Consider the following 16,891-nt stretch of genomic DNA (forward strand, 5'->3'; position numbering starts at 1 on the left):
AACCAATCCGATCGGCAAGGCTTAGAGCAAAAGACCAGCACACAAATTTAGTCACGTGTGTATAGAGTGACAAAGAACGTGTGGAAACCAAAATTAAAAATACAATAGCATTTACATTATCCCAACTGGTGTGGCTCCGTTGGCGGGGCCCCATCCCGCAAAGCAAAACATTGTGAGTTTGATTCCTGGTCAGGGCACATGACTGGGTTATGGGTTCGGTTCCTGGTTGGGGCACAAGAGGCAACCGATCGATGTTTCTCTCACACATTCAGGTTTCTCTTCCTGTCTTTCTCCCTTCCTTCCCCTCTCTCTAAGAATAAATTAATAAAATCTTAAAAAATAAAAAATACAATAGCATTTATAGTTGAAATACTTAAGTATAAATCTAACAAAACAGGTACAGATTCTATATGTTGCAAATTACAAAGTATTGATGAAAGAAACCAGACAGGCCCGACATAATTAGAATGATACTTTGTTCCTGGATTGGAAGACTCAAAATAATAAAGATGTCAGTTTTCTATGTCATCTATTTGCTTCATGTAATTCCTACCACAACAGCAGCAAGGTTATTGGCAGGTAAAGACAAGCTAATTTAAAAATGTATATGGAATAAACACTATAGGCCCTCGAATAGCTGGAACAATTTTGAAAAAGAAGAACAAGTTTGGGGGAATTAATCTACCGACTTCACGACTTTCACTATTGCTACAGCAACTAAGGCAGTGTGGACTCGCAAAGAGACGGAAGGACAGCTCAGTGGGACACGACAAAGCACCAGCTCCAGACGCACGCAGCTCTGCCCCCCGACTGGTGATTGACATGGGCGTCTGCAGGCACACACACAGGCAGATGAGCCTCACAAAGCTAAAATGTCAGCGTTAACTTCAACGCCCCATAAACAGCAACTGAAAATAAAAGGTAAAACCACAGGCTTTTATTTTGAAAATGGACAGATACGCAGGATCTAGGATCTTTCTTCAAGATCCTTCTTGAAGCTGCACGTGACCCTACAATGACCTCAAAAAGAAAGTTGAAACATCCCAGGGAGAGCGCGCTTTCTTGGCGTGGCTGCGTTAAGGACAGTAGGACATCGCTGTGTCCAGTGGAGAGAGACTTCAGGGTGTCCCTGATTACTATCAGGGGGAGGCTTCTGCAGAAGGGATGGCGTGGCCGCAGGGAGGCCTCACAGGTATGAACAAGGCCTTCCTGTGGCCACAGGTGCCCCCGCCGGCCTGCACCTCCCGCTGGGCTGCACAACGGCCCTGTGCCCACAGGGTCCAAACTTCTGGAACCAGTCAGTCCGTTCTCACCTCAACAGTAGGGAAGCCCCAAAACTGCCGTTTTCCGCACAGTTTTGGAAACGAGAGCCTTTGGTTTTTGTTCTGACTTGCCTTTTTTATTCCCAGTGGGATGGGGCCTATTTGAAGATTCTGGAAGAGAATTTCCAGTGAGGCATGAGAAAGTCAAAGTTGGCTTGAAAAATAATTTCAAGGTGTCATCCTTCTTCTGAAAGGAGCTGAATGAATACACAGTCTCCGGAATGATGATGATGAAGGAGGAGGAGGATGAAGAGGAAGGAGAGAGGAAATAACAGTAATAATAATAATAATAATAATAGGCTTTCTGGGAGGAAGGATTTCGTGTCGGGGACATGGTTATTCAAAGTGCATTTGGTCAATGGGTGGCATCTCGGCGGAGCGCTCCCCGTGGCTGCGATAACTAGGAACCGGCTGCCCCCTGCCCCGTGCTCAGGGTAAAGCGCTACGGGCTGAAACACAGCACTAATGAGCGTACTTCTCCCCACAAAAGCGCGGACAGGGGAAAGATACTTCCCCGTACTCTTTGATTTAGTGTGTGTGATTGCTCAGGCCTGATTTCCCCACATAAGTGTGTCATCAGGGTGCACGTTTGTGTTTTGTCCTCCACAAAACTTACCTGCATTAAAACTTAACTCCACAGATAAAGCGCTTCTCAGATAAGGTCAAGTTCAAGGAGTTCATTATCACCAAGCCCTTATTATATGAAATGTTAGAGGGACTTATCTAAGAAAAAGAAGATAAAAAACATGAAAAGTGAATGGACAGCAAACTCACAGTTATTAACAACTGCACCTAAAACAAAAGCAAACTAAGAGGCCAACTAGATCGAGAACGGAACCATAGAAATGGAGATCACATGGAGGGTTAGCAACAGGGGAGTGGGAGGAGGAGAAAGGGGGAGAAGGTACAGAGAATAAGTAGCATAGATGGTAGGTAGAAAATAGACAGGGGCCAGGGTAAGAGTAGTATAGGAAATGTAAAAGCTAAAGAACTTGTGAAACATGGACATAAACTAAAGGGGGGGAATGGTGGGGGACGGGGTGTGCAGGGTGGAGGGGAATGAAGGGGGGGAATGGGACAACTGTAATGGCATAATCAATAAAATATACTTAAAAATAAAATAAAACTGCAAGAAAAAAACTTAACTCCGTCTGACAATCCCGAGTAGAACAAATAACGCCACCCCGGGTAGAAATGACACGGCATGATTTCTAGGTAACATTTCCCCTGTTTGGGGTTGAGGAGCTTTTAGGAAGTTAAACCCTTGACTGTGTCCAGCACTCAGATTTGTGAATTCTAAGGTAAATATCAATCACTGTAGGAGAAAATCACTCCTGTGTTTCCACATCACCTCACACGGCTTCTCTACCAGATATGGCGCTTCCCACACAGCAGGCAATTCTGCGAAACCAGCCAGGTGTCCTATGGTGTAACTCGGTCCTGACACCATCCCTCGTCCCCCATCAGGCAGCACCTGCTCCCACAGATTCCGGCCTCAGTTCCGTGAGGCACTTCCTGCTTCCCATGGCAGCCCCAAGTCCCAGAGCGTCCCTGTACTTGTGAGCGACGGGCTGGGCATCCGGGTCCCCGTGCCCCCTTCCTTGGGGTGGACACTTTGCTAGCGGCTCACAGAGCTCAGGGAGACACGTGTGCCTGCTGGTTTACTAGGTAACCAAAGCCGTGGTAAAGGATACAGATGAAAGCTCGTAGGCAGAGACTTACGGGGGGGTGGGGTGGTGGCTGAGTCCCCATGGGTTGGGGTGCAGCATTCTGCCCAGCTGAGTCTGTGTCCACCAGCCTGGAGGCCCTCCAGACCCCACGCTGGAGGGATGTTGACGGAGGTCTCATCATGGAGGCCTGATTAACTATGAATCCAATTCCAGGCGCCCCCCCCCCGCCCCCGCCCCCGCCACCTCCTGGAGAGCAGCAAGCGCGGAGGTGGTGCTGAGGTGCCTGGGAACCACAAGCTTCTCATCACGTCCTGGCCTTTCTGGTGACCAGCCCCCATCCTGAATCTCTCTGGAGCCACTAAGTGCTGCCTGATAAGGACAGAAGGCATTCCTGCCACCCAGGAAATTCGGAGGGGTCAGGGGCTTTGTGTCAGGCATTCAGGTCCAAGACCAGAGTCAGAACAAAGATGTTCCTGGTGCTCTTACCACTCGGGAAACAACGTGGGTGAAGACCAACATGAATCTTTTTTTATTCTGTGGTCTAATTCAAACTCTTTCTCATCTCTCAGTGAGTGTGGAAGGTTGCACGGGTGCTTGTGTGTGCTGAGCCGTGCTCACCTACAGTGATGTACTCGGTGTCACCCAGAAAGGGTCTCAGGAGGTTCTGGGCCCATCGCAGGTCTTGCCCATCTTTCGATGTGTCCATCTAGACCTGCCTTTGTCCTGCACCGAAAAGATGCTCCAGGGAACTGACCCCCCATCCTTCAGGGGTTAGAAAACAGGCTGCCTCTGACTGATGCTCAAAAATTAGGTCCTCTGCACAGCAGACCTGAATAGACACTTCTCAAAGGAGGACATACAGACATATGAAAGGATGCTCAACGGCACTCGTCACCAGAGAGATGCGAATGAAAACCACAATGAGATATCTCCTCACCCCTGTCAGAATGGCCACTATCAGTAAATCCACAAACAGGAAGTGCTGGCGAGGATGCGGAGAAAGGGGGACCCTGGTGCACTGTGGGTGGGAATGCAGACTGGGCAGCCACTGTGGGAGCCAGGATGGCGTTTCTTCAAAAAATTAAAATGGAACTGCCTTATAATTTAGTGATTCCACTTTTGTGTATATATCCAAAGGAACCCAAAACACAAATTGGGAAGAATATGTGCACTCCTGTGTTCATTCCAAGATACAGAAGAAATGTAAGTGTTCATTGACAAATGAATGGATAAGGAAGATGTGATACATCTATACAATGGAATACTACTCGGCCATAAAAAAGAATGAAACCTTGCCACGTGTAACAAGGCGTATGGACCTACAGAGTATCATGCTAAGTGAAATACATTAGACAAGAGAAATACATTTGATTTTACTTATGTGTGGAATCTGAAAAAAATAAACGAACAAACAAACAGGACCAGACTCACAGAGACAGAGTAGACTGGTGGTCGCCAGGTGGGGAGGGATGCGGGGACTGAGTGAAAAGGGGGAGGGGTCAAGAAGTGCAAACTGGCAGTTAGAAAACAGTCACAGGGACGTCAGTACAGCACAGGGAATGTAGCGGGTAGTAACGTAGTAACTACCCATGTGCCAGGTGGGTGCTTGAAATAGTAGGGGGACCACTTTGTAAAGTGTATGAATTTCTAACCACTTTGTTGTACACCTGATGCGAATGCAAAATAATAATGAAAACGTTAAGTCCTTGCGTCAAAGCCTCAGGTCAACGACCTCTGCCCAGGCACAGTGAGAACAGCAGCTGGGACCCTGGGCAGGACCCTGGGTGGCCCATGCCGGCCACCTGGAGGACACCAGTGCTTGGCCGCAGGACGGAGTACCAGCAACAGCACCGCAGTATCAAAGCCAGTGTGGGCGGCAATCTGGGGAGGGGAAAAGCAAGGAAATAGCTGCCTGTTGCCTTGAAATCGTTCTTTTTTTGCTTTCATAAATTGCATACATTTTACACACCCGTGGCAAAAAGCACACGGTGCAGAGGTACATTAAAAACAGTTACCTCCTCTTTCTGTTCTCCATTGGGTCCCGCCTGCTGGAGGCGACCCATCTCAATAGCTAAGGGTCTGTCCGCCCACAGTTCCCTCATAAATGCATTCAAATATATTGTAGAATGTACGCTTTTTAAATGACTGCCTTTTAAATGGGCTTCTCACAAGCCTGTTTCTCATAGTGGGACTTCCTTCAGTGGTTAGTGGGATAATAAAGAAGCACTTGTTTTAATGAAGGAAAGGCCAGCTCAGCCAGAGTTCTCGGGACGGTGCCATTCAGAACATGGAAATTACCATGCTGGGTCATTGTCACGGGCAGCCAGGCGTGCAGGGGTCACAGAGTGCAGCGTCGCCTCACCGTGCCTGGGGCAGGAAAGAACTCGCTTTGAATGAAGTGGAAAAGCAGATGAAAAATAACCCTCATTAGCTTTTGTTTGTACCATAGAATGTCGGCAGTTTGTTCTACCTCAGAACAATGATTTCAGTAGTTTTCTTCCTCTGAGATATCTCATCTTCTAGCTTTTTGCCTGTGGCACTGGACTGAATCCATTGTACGGGCAAGGATAAACTAATTCAAACTGGCCATGCGCTGGTGCCTTCGGAAGCTTCTCTGAGGTCCCAAGTGTGGTCCAGTAACAGCCAAGACGTGGTGGCTTCCGAGTCTGAATATGGATGCTGCTCAGTCTCCATGCGACGTGAATTATAAACTCCAAGGGCGGAAGCCATATGCCCGATGCTGTATCGTTACCTGTGAGATGTTACACTGACCTCGGTGTCTCACCCCAGCTCTCTCCTTGCCTCAGGTTTTCGCTGTGCCGGTTGGCACAGGCAAGGACAGACATCCATCTCTCCCGCTGAGTGGCCGATGGAAAATGTAATGCTCTGAGATGCCGCTCCCTGGAGACACACTGTGAAGAGAAAGTCATTGTCACCAATTAGAGCATTTTCCCAGCATCCCCTATGTGTAACTATAAATCTTTAAATTTTAAAATAGAATAACCAGGGACTTCCGCCAAGATGGAGGCGTAAGTGGAAACACTGTGCCTTCTCCCACAACCAAGTTGAAAGACAACAAAGTTTTGGTAAACAAAAATGCAGCCAAAACACAGAAAATACGGAAGTCCGACAACAACGAACCTTTCAACCGGGACCTGTAAGAGGGACGGAGCCAGCAGTGGAGCAGGGTCGGGCAGGAAAGATCTCCCGACCCCAGGCGCGCAGGCAGCCATGGGCGGATCCCAGGTGTGGGGTAGCAATGGGCACAATGCAGCAGGCTGACCGTGGTCACACATTCGCGCGCAGATAAACCAGCGCAGGCCCCAGTGGCAGGAAGCAGCAGAGGGGACCGCCATTGCCCCTCTCTGACCCCACCCCCACGTACAGCGTCACAACCCAGCGACTGAGTTGCCCCACCCTGGTGAACACCTAGGGCTCCCCTCCTCATACTTAACAGGCATGAACAGACCAAAACATGGCTCAAGAAGAACTCAAAGCCCCAGAGCCAATAACTCTAAGCGACAAAGAACTAGTGAACCTCACGGATGCACAGTTCAAAATGCTGGTGATCAGGATGCTCACAGAACTGGTTGATTTTAGTCACAAATTAGAGGAACATATGAAGGCTAAACTAATTGAAATGAAGGGAAATGCACAGGAAACCAATAGTGATGGGAAGGAAACTGGGACTCAGATCAAGGGAGTGGACCAGAAGAAAGAAAGAAACAACCAAGCAGAAAAGAATGAAGAAACAAGAATTCAAAAAAATGAGGATAGGCCTAGGAACCTCCAGGACATCTTTAAATGTTCCAACATCTGAATTATAGGGGTACCAGAAGAGGAAGAGGAACAGCCATGAGTGGAAAACTTATTTGAACAAATAATAAAGGAGAACTTCTCCAGTCTGGCAAAGGAAATAGACTTCCAGGAAATCCAAGAAGCTCAGAGAGTGCCAAAGAAGTTGGACCCAAGAAGGAACACACCAAGGCACATCATAATTACATTAGCCAAGATTAAAATGAAGGAGAGAATCCTAGAAGCAGCAAGAGATAAGGGGACAGTCACCCACAAAGGAGTTCCCATCAGGCTGTCAGCAGATTTCTCAAAAGAGACCTTACAGGCAAGAAGGGGCTGGAAAGAAGTATTCCAAGTCATGAAATCCAAAGACCTATATCCAAGACTGCTCTATCTAGCAAAGCTTTCATTTAGAATGGAAGGACAGATAAACTGCTTCTCAGATAAGGTCAAGTTCAGGGAGTTCATCATCACCAAGCCCTTATTATATGAAATGTTAAAGGGACTTATCTAAGAAAAAGAAGATAAAAAACATGAACAGTGAATGGACAGCAAACTCACAGTTATTAACAACCACACCTAAAACAAAAGCAAACTAAGAGGACAGCTAGATCAGGAGCAGAATCATAGAAATGAAGATCACATGGAGGGTTAGCAACAGGGGAGTGGGAGGACAAGGGGGGATAAGGTACAAAGAATAAGTAGCATAGATGGTAGGTAGAAAATAGACAGGGGGAGGGCAAGAATAGTAGGGAAAATATAGGATCTAAAGAACTTGAGACACGTGGTCATAAACTAAAGGGGGGTATTGGTGAGGGAGGGGTGTGCAGGGTAGAGGGAAATGAAGGGGGGAATAGAACAACTGTAATGGCATAATCAATAAAATATATTTTAAAATGTGGGAAAGATTAAAAAATAAAATAGAATAACTAATATTAAATGGCAGGCGTATGCTCCAATATGTTAACAATGATGTTTGATGTAAATAACATGGTCAAAATAACACCAATCAAAACACAGAGGTAGGCAGAATGGGTTAAATTTTGTTCAAATTTAAACATTGCAACTATATGCTGTTTAGAGGAAGCTCGCTTTTCATTCAATGGTATAGGTAGATTGAAACTAACAGAATAGGAAAACTTATACCATGCAAATGTTAAATTAAAACTGAATAAACAGGAGAGATGTTAATATCTGCAGTAGAATTCAGAACAAAAAAAGTGCTAAAAATAGGACATTACTTAATGTTAAGAGGATTCTCCACCAGGAGGATACACGGAGCGCATCAGGCAATAGCGCTCTAAAATACGTGAAGCAGAACTGGCGGAGCTGGAAGAACACGCATAAATCCACAGTTTGCAGTACTTGGGAAGGGTGTAGTATCACAGGTTCCAGGAAGTATATGGTACGTCTGATCAACACGAGCAGCCAACAGTATCAATTGGTACAGACCCACCCAAAAACAGCCAAATACACATTTTTTCAAGTCCTTAGAGAACATTTACCAAGACAGACCATGTCCCGGGTCAGAGGGCAAACCTCAACAAATTTGAGGGAGTGAAAATCATGCAGAATTTCTTCTGTGACCATAATGAGAGCAAACTACAAAGCAATAACAGGAAGGCCATACGAAACTCTAAGCAAATGGAAAGGCACACACTTCTGAATAATCCACGCGCCAAAGAAGTTCTCCAAAAACATGTAGAACTGAATGAACAATTTTTGAAAACTATCAAACTCTGTGAGATGAAGCTAAAAGAAAATTCACATAAGAAATGCTGACATTAGAAATGAGGAAAGAGTTCAAATCAATAATCTAGATGTCTACAAGAAACTAGGAAAAGAAAAGCAAAATAAACCCAAAACAAGCAGAAGAAAGATCATCTAATGATAACAGCAGAAATGAATGAAATTATAATAGGAAATTCATAGAGAAAAACCAATGAAACAAAAATCTGTTTTTTAAAATTATTATTACTGTTTTAATCTTCACCTGAGGATATGTTCATTGATTTGAGAGAAAGAGAGAGAGAAACATGGGTGTGAGGGAGAAACACTAATCATTTGCCTCCCAAATGTGCCCTGACTGGGATTGGAACCTGCAAGCTGTTGGTGTACCAGACGGCTGTCCAACTAACTGAGCCACTTGGCCAAGGTAAAAAGCGGTTCTTTAAAAAAAAATCTAAGCCCTGGCTGGTGTAGCTCAGTGGATTGAGCATGGGCCTGCGAAACACACGATCGAGGTTCGATTCCCAGTCAGGGCACATGCCTGGGTTGCAGGCCAGTTCCCAGCAGAGGACTCACAAGAGGTAACCATACACTGATATTTCTCTCCTTCTCTCCTTCCCTTTCCCTCTAAAGATAAATGAATAAAATTTAAAAATAAATAAATAAAATCTAGCTCTGGCTGGTGTAGCTTAGTGGATTGAGCACAGGCCTGCGAACCAGAGGATTGCAGTTCGATTCCCAGTCAGGGCACATGCCTGGGTTGCAGGCCAGTTCCCAGCAGGGGACGCATGAAAGGCAACCATACAGTGATGTTTCTCTCCTTCTCTCCTTTCCCTCTAAAGATAGATAGCTAGATAGATAGATAAATAAATATCAGTAAAATTGATAAGCAAGACTAAAAAAAGAAAAAGAGAAATCATAGAAATCACCATTGATAGGAATGAAATGAGAGCTATCACTACAGATCCTACGGGTATTAGAAAGATAATGAGGAAACACTTTATGCTCATAAATTCAGCATCTTTTAGAAATGGATCGGTTCTCCCCAAACCATAAGCCACCAATGCTCGAGCAGGTTAAATTCTAAGTCTGACTATCCCTACCTCCATTAAGGAAATTCATTTTATAATTACAGAGCTCCCCCAAAAGAACCGTCCTGGCACGGTTGATTTCACGGAACAATTGCATATAATTACTTCAATTTAATACAGTCTTTTCCAGGAAATAGAATTAGGGTCATATTATCTCCAATTCTATACCTTTTAAAACATAAGCTCTTAATTTTAGAATAGTTTTAGAGCTACAGGAAAATCATGGAGATAGTGGAGTGAGTTTCCGCATGTCTCACACTCAGTCTACAGTCAAGTGTCATTTACATCTGAGAAACGGGTCATCAGGCAATTTTGCCGTAGTGTGAACCTCGCAGAGCGCAGTTACCTACGCCGTGGCGATAGAGCGGGTTATTCTACTGGGTACTGCAGGCAGTTATAACGCAGCATATACTTGTGCCGCTAAGCATATCCAAACCTCAGAAGGGTACAATAGAAATACCACATAAGAAATAAATAGCGGTGCACCTGTGTAGGGCACTCCCCCGTGGAGGGAGCCTGCAAGACCGGAAGTTCCTCTTGCGAGTCCGCGAGCGTGTGAGTGTGTGAGTGTGAGGACTAGGACACCCTGCACACTACTGTAGACTTTACAGACACGGGGCACTTGGTCTACACCAAGTTCCTTAAAAAATGTTTCTTTCTATAGTAACGAATTAACCCCAGCTTGCCATACTTTTTTACTTTATGAACTTTTAATATTTTAATTGTTTTGTAACAGGACTTAGCTTAAAATATGAATAATTTGCACCATGGCTGGTGTAGCTCAGTGAACTGAATGCGGGCCTGTGAACTAAAGGATCACTGGTTCGATTCCCAGTCAGGGCACATGCCTGGGTTGCAGGCCAGTTCCCGGCAGGGGACCCACAAGAGGCAACCATACATTGATATTTCTCTCCCTCTCTTTCTCCTTCCCTTGCCCTCTCTCTAAAAATAAGAAAATTAACTCTTTAAAAACACACACACATTACACAGGTATACAAATATATGTTTTCCTTATATCCTATTCTCTAAGCTCTTTTTCTATCTTTAGAATTTATTTAACTTTTTAAACTTTTTTTGTTGAAAACTAAGACACAAACATACATGTTAGCACAGCCCACCCAGGGTCCGGATCTCAGTGTTGCTACCCTCCCCCTCCACACCTCCCCTCCCTCTCCATGCCTGTCCCACTAAAAGGGCTTCAGGGGCTGTCATCTCCCACCACAACAGTGCCACCTTCTGGGACATGTCCCGAGCACCCCCTGGAGGCTCTTCTTGAGGGCGTGTCACTTAAGAACTATGTCTGTGGTGACGTGCCTGGTTTGCTTCTTTTTCTCACCATCGATTTACCTGTAAGCATATCATGCATTGTGAACATTCCCTGGTGTTGAGCTCCATGTTCTCAAACTTTTTAAGGAGCTTGCTGAGGCCTGCAAGAGCTTGTGCTGGACCCTCCACTGTGCATTTTCTTGGAGGTGCTGCTGCCGCTTCTCCTGCAGTGGCCTGGTCTCTTGCCCCTTCGCCAGCCCTGCGCTCCTGTTCCAGCTCCCGTTCCAGCTCCCGCAGCTCCCCCAAGTCAGCTCCTCAGGAAACACAGCCAGGAGCTCCTCACTGGCCCCCCATCCGCACCGGGGTGTAGCCGTGTGCCGCCTTAGCCACAGTCCTGTTGTTACTGCAGCCTCCTCACCTTTGCCAAATCCTCGGAAGTCAGGGGCAAACCTTTTGAGTGTCTTCTCCCTATTGCCATTGTTCCTAGGCTCCTGGTGACACCACCCAAGCAATGTTTTTTTTTAAGAGTTTGTTTGTTATTTTTAGAGAGAGGGGACCGGAGAGAGAGAGTCAGAGAAACATCTATGTGAGAGAGAAACATCCATCAATTGCCTCTCTCATGCCCCCAACTGGGGACCTGGCCTGCAACCCAGTCCCATGCCCTGACTGGGAATCGAACCGGCGACCATTCAATTTGTGGGTTGTTGCTCAAGCAACTGAGCCACATCAGCTAGGGCCCAAGCAACACCCTCAATGCAATCACAGATGCTGTAAGGATGCACCAGCGTCTTTGCTGTGTCTTCCTCACATGCAGCAATCGCCTAAGCAACAGCCCTCCCCAGGAATTAGGTCTTAAAAGTTGCTACTAACTCTTCCAGCCATTGGTTGATCAGAGAGGTGGATTCGGAAGGAGAGGCACCTATAAAAGGGGGGTGTCTGGGATCATGGTCAACTGCAAGTGAAATATTGAGACTCACGTTACTCTTCAAACAGTGTGTCCCTATAGCTGCACACAGGAAGAGCTGGCTCACCTGTGACTCCTTGGGGCTCCGGGGACACTGTGTGCCGTGTGTGAAGGCCCCAGGCTTCTTCTCACTGCACTGGCTCAGAGCGATTCAAGCTGTAGCCACACTGCCCCAAGCAAGGCTGCTGCCTGTCCTTACAGGCCTGACGCCTGGCATCAATGTGGCCTCCTTCCAGATTGCGTCCCTTCAGGCATCCGATGCCAGAACAGGTGGCCCATGTCTGCTGGCTCCTCGCCCTGGCAGGTCATTTCCATCCTTGGCAGCTTCCCTAGGGTTCCCAAACCCTCTCCAGCCGCCCTCACACCAGCGCTCACCAGCTCACCGGTCATGCTCACCGTAGAGAGCGAAGGATGATGCTTGAGTCGTTTACACCACCCAGAGCTGGCAGTAAACTCAGCCTCTTGTCAGGTCCAGGATTTTCTTTCAACGGCACACCCTTTTGGTTTTGGCCAGGGTGGTGGTCGTGCCAGGAGGGGCACAGTGCTGTGTCTGGTCTTCAGTCCAGGCTGACACAGACCCTTCCCGAATTGCTGTTGGTTTCCTGGCTTCCCTTGAAACACAGCCTTGAACAGCTTCTGTCCTCTGCCTCCTGTTCTCCTAGTCGGAGCTGCTGCGGCAAAAGGGGCCTCGCCTGAATGCGAGCCAGACCGCCACAGAGTCTCCACCTCCACAGTCCTCACTCACCTTCAAGGACACCGCCAGGCCAGTCCCTCTGGTGGCCTCTCCCTGCCACCACCGGCAGTGGATTCTGTGCTCTCAGGGGCCGTGGTGAACAGAACCACTCGGTGTGAGAGAAACCACGAGAGAAAACGTGCAATCCAGAGACTGCTCCCTTACTCTCCGGATTGCTCATTACTTTGCATACGTGAGTGCAAAGTATTGAGCAATCAGGAGATTAAGGAAGCAGCCCCAGGCCAGAGTGGCCATGTGACTGGGCAGAGGAGTGGCAAGGAGGTGGTGTGCCCGGTCTGCAATTGGCAGGGGTAGAGATGGTCACTGGTGCCTTTGGAGGGGGCACATTCATCGGTTCTACATTTTGAGCAGAGAGTTCAGACAGAGGTGGTTGTACACGGTCACAACCCATATGCATTCTAGTGGAGCCATGCACCCTAGCTTTTTCATTGCTCAATTATTTGAGCCTTAAACCTGGGCCTTCTTGCTGTCTCTCTTCAGAAATGGGTCTCCTTAGTACTCACGTCCAGGAGAGAACTATTGTATTGAAATAAAAAATCTGCTTGAGAGTGCGAGCTTCTACTAAAATGAAATATGTTTGGCTGCAACAGGGAATACGGCACACTAGAAAGATAAACTCCTTATCCACTGTTTTATTGCCCTGATGCCCTGATGTACAGTTTGCACAAGAAAGCCTAGATAAATGTGTAATTTCCCCCCTTTATTTACCAGTTTAAAGGATGCTAGGGAGCAAGCTCATTATTTTGCAAAGATGACTAATAAATTTTTAAAATCTCTCTCTGAAGGAGTGGGATAAGCATGCCTCAGATATTTGAATCCATTGCTCTTCTCACTGAAATAAAATTGTCTTATCTTCAGTTGGTGGGAAGATACGGAAATTCCTTCCTAACTCCTCTCACTTGGATATACTTCCAATAGTCTTTAATAGGTTATTTACATTGTTATAACACATTGTTCTGGGCTTATCTTGTACATGTTCTGACTCAAACCCAGAATGCCCTTTTTTAAAAAGATTTTATTTATTGTTAGAGAGAAGGGAAGGGAGGGAGAAAGAGGAGAGAAACATCAATGTACAAGACAAACATTGATCAGCCGCCTCTCCCACGTGCCCTAAACTGGGGACCTGGCTCACAACTCAGGCAGGTGCCCTGACAGGGAATCGAACCGGTAACCTTTTGCTTTGGGGGCCAGTGCACTAATCCACTGAGCCACTGGTCAGGGCAATGAGCATTTCTTCAAGGAGCCCTGTTCTCTGTACTGTGAGTAGTAGAGCATCCCCTGCATCCTAGCGGCACTGATCTCTACTAGATTTGACGTCGTTTCTAGGCCTTTTCAGTGAGGCAATCTAGCAAGTAAGTAATTTTTCTGAAGCTCAGCTATGCCTGAGTTCACACGGGTACCTTTCATTCAAATTTAGGACCTCGGGGTTTTACTTAACTTTATCCGTCTCATAACGGTGTGTTCTCCCCCTGGTCGTTGGAAGTCCCAGCTCTCTGGTCTAATTCATTTTCTTCATTCTGCAGCACACACATCACAGTCTCAGTGTAAGAATCCAGCCCCTGGAAGTCCTGCTCCGTAAGGGGCCCATGCCGCACCTTCAAAGCAGAGGTGTTGATGTTAAACACACACTTCCACGAGTGTGGCTCAGTGAGAATGAGCATCCTGCCACACGTTTCCAGGATCTACTTCACGATTCAAAATTGAAAGTGGAGAGAATATAAAGTAGGGGACCGGTTCATTTTGGTCTGGCAAATGTGACTCAGCTCTGTATGGAAAACCTACAGAAGCAAAGTGGTGGGCAGGGGCCAGACCTTCAAACCGGGTTTTCTCGTGGGAATCAGGCCTAGAAAATATATACAGACTGTCATGGCTCGCTCTGGCTAAAACTCCATCACCCTGGTCTGAAACAACAAATGTGTATTGTCTATCTTCAAGGTAACTTCCAAAGCCTGTGTGAGTTCTCCCAAGGACAGAGCTCATCAGCCCATTGCCATTCCCCTCTGCATGTTATTTTCATTTCCTTGATTGTACCTAAAATGTAGATAATAATATTCTATGTAATAGGTGATAAATCTTTCTCTGATGTAAGACCCCAGGAAAACAATAAAAGCCCGTCTAGGCAAGGGTCGGGGCGCTCCCCGCTTGAGGGAGTGGCCGAGGCTCCACAGACACTCTCCCCTTGAGAGAGTCGTTGTGCCTGTTCCCTTTTTCTCCACAGGATTGTTGTCGCCTGTGCATTCATCCTCGCCATCAGCCACAACAGGCGGGCTCTGCTGGCCAGGGTCCGCCACAAATAAGGTACAAACTTACTGAGGAAACAAGGAGCTATTTGCCCCAAAGGATTACTGTATTTGTCCATGCAGATGGGCTATGGCGCTGAGCTCCCAGGTGTAATTAGCGCTCGCAGGCTTCGTTGCAAAGAAGTTGACCATCATTATCACATGGAATACATCTCTAAGCAGGTGTTCTTGGTCCTGTGACTTCTGGAAATATTCCTTTTTAGATCAGTGTTAATAACTTCCTTAGTGTTAAAATCTGTCCTAGTTTACTTTCGTATCATCATGTTTTCACGGCCATGACATACTTAGATAAAAATGAATGAAGTGAGTAGAAATGATAGAAATAGGGAGGTACCTCTGTACTTTGGTTGTTGTTATGAAGTCGGCCATGCTCCTCCACGAGTGGGGGCACTGGAGAGGGTTGGGCTGTGCGGAGCCTCACAGAGCCCAGAATGCCTACAAAGCTGTAGTTTCTTTATCGCAAGGAAAAGATTCAATAGAGCAGCAGCGTGAACGAAAGACTATCTATGCCAGTCGAGGGCCCTGTACCATGCAGAGTGGCCAGGAGCCACACGTGAACACGTGGCCAGCCCAGGACCCAAGGGCGTGCACACGGGAGGCCTTGGACCCAACGAGCCCAGAGTCTGGCCGTGGTCGGGATATGGTGTATTTTGTTGGTCGTGTCGCTGGTTTACTGCCACAGAAGCTGTGCAACAGCAGATACCTCTGCGGTTCTCAGCCTCACGGTTCTCAGCAAACAGCGCTGAGAAGCTGGTGCAGCCGCCCCCAAGCCCCTGGGATCTGTGTTTCCCATCAACATGGTCCGTTGCTTCTCTTGCCTTGACTAGGAGCTCATGTGAACCCAGGCCTGCTGGAAGCGGCCCTCACGGCGTACCTTTGCATCCAGCACTGTTCCAATATGTATTCTCAATAAACGTGTGCATTTAAATGGGCTTTTCCAAACTTCTTTCATGCGTTTAGAAACACAGTCAACTTTTCAAAGCTCACAGTTTTTAAATCAAGGCAGTTACAGGCAGATCTTAAAAACAGGCCCTGGCCACCTGGTGGCTCAGTTGGTCAGAGCATCGTCCTGGGCACCAAAATGTTGTGGGTTCGATTCCTGGTCAGGGCACATGCTTAGTGGTGGGGTCAGTCCATCTCAGGGCGTATATGGGAGGCTACCAATCAGTGCTTCTCTCTTTCTCTCTTCTCTCTAAATAAATATACCCTTGGGTGAGGATTAAAATTTTGAAAAATAGAATTTGATGAAGCTCTGCCCCTCATTTTCCCCTTTACAGAAGAAATAATAGGCCCTGGCTGGTGTAGCTCAGTGGATTGAGCGCGGGCCTGGGAACCACATGATTGTGGTTCAATTCCCAGTGAGGGCACATGCCTGGGTTGCAGGCCAGTTCCCAGCAGGGGACTCACGAGAGGCAACCATACATTGATATTTCTCTCCCTCTCTCTTTCCCTTCCCCTCTAAAGATAAATAAATAAAATCTTTAAAAAAAAGAAATAGTTCTTCCAATCTGTGCGTTCATGACTTTTGTTCACATACATTCCTAGAGTGTGTCATACTCTCGTCACTCTAAGTTCAGTTCCAAAAAACTAGAAATACTTTCTATTTCCTCCAAGTCACAGTATTTTCATTAAACGAGAAGCCTAGTAAAACAGTGTTAGCACTATCCCTGGTGCTACTAAGGGAAAAAAAGGAGAAGGTGGGAGAAGAAATATAATTACCATTTAGGCGTGAAACTCTTCTAAATACTGTACAAATAATGAGCCACTTAATCTGACAACTCCTCGAGGTAGGTCGTATCACCGTTTTGATTAAGTGAGCAAATTAAGGCAGAAGGAGACTAGGCAGTAGTTCAAGGTCTCCAAGCGAATGAGGGGAAGAAGACAAGATTTACACGGAGGCCGTCTGGCTTCAGAGAATAGCCTTCGTTTCGTACCTGGAACTCCCTTTTGTGTGCTAATTGTATTGGCTAATTTCCGGAGAAAATGTGTTCCCCCGAAAGC

This window comes from Sturnira hondurensis, unplaced genomic scaffold, assembly GCF_014824575.4.
Source record: "Sturnira hondurensis isolate 20B ecotype Veracruz unplaced genomic scaffold, ASM1482457v3 Scaffold0007865, whole genome shotgun sequence".
Taxonomy (NCBI): Eukaryota; Metazoa; Chordata; class Mammalia; order Chiroptera; family Phyllostomidae; genus Sturnira; species Sturnira hondurensis.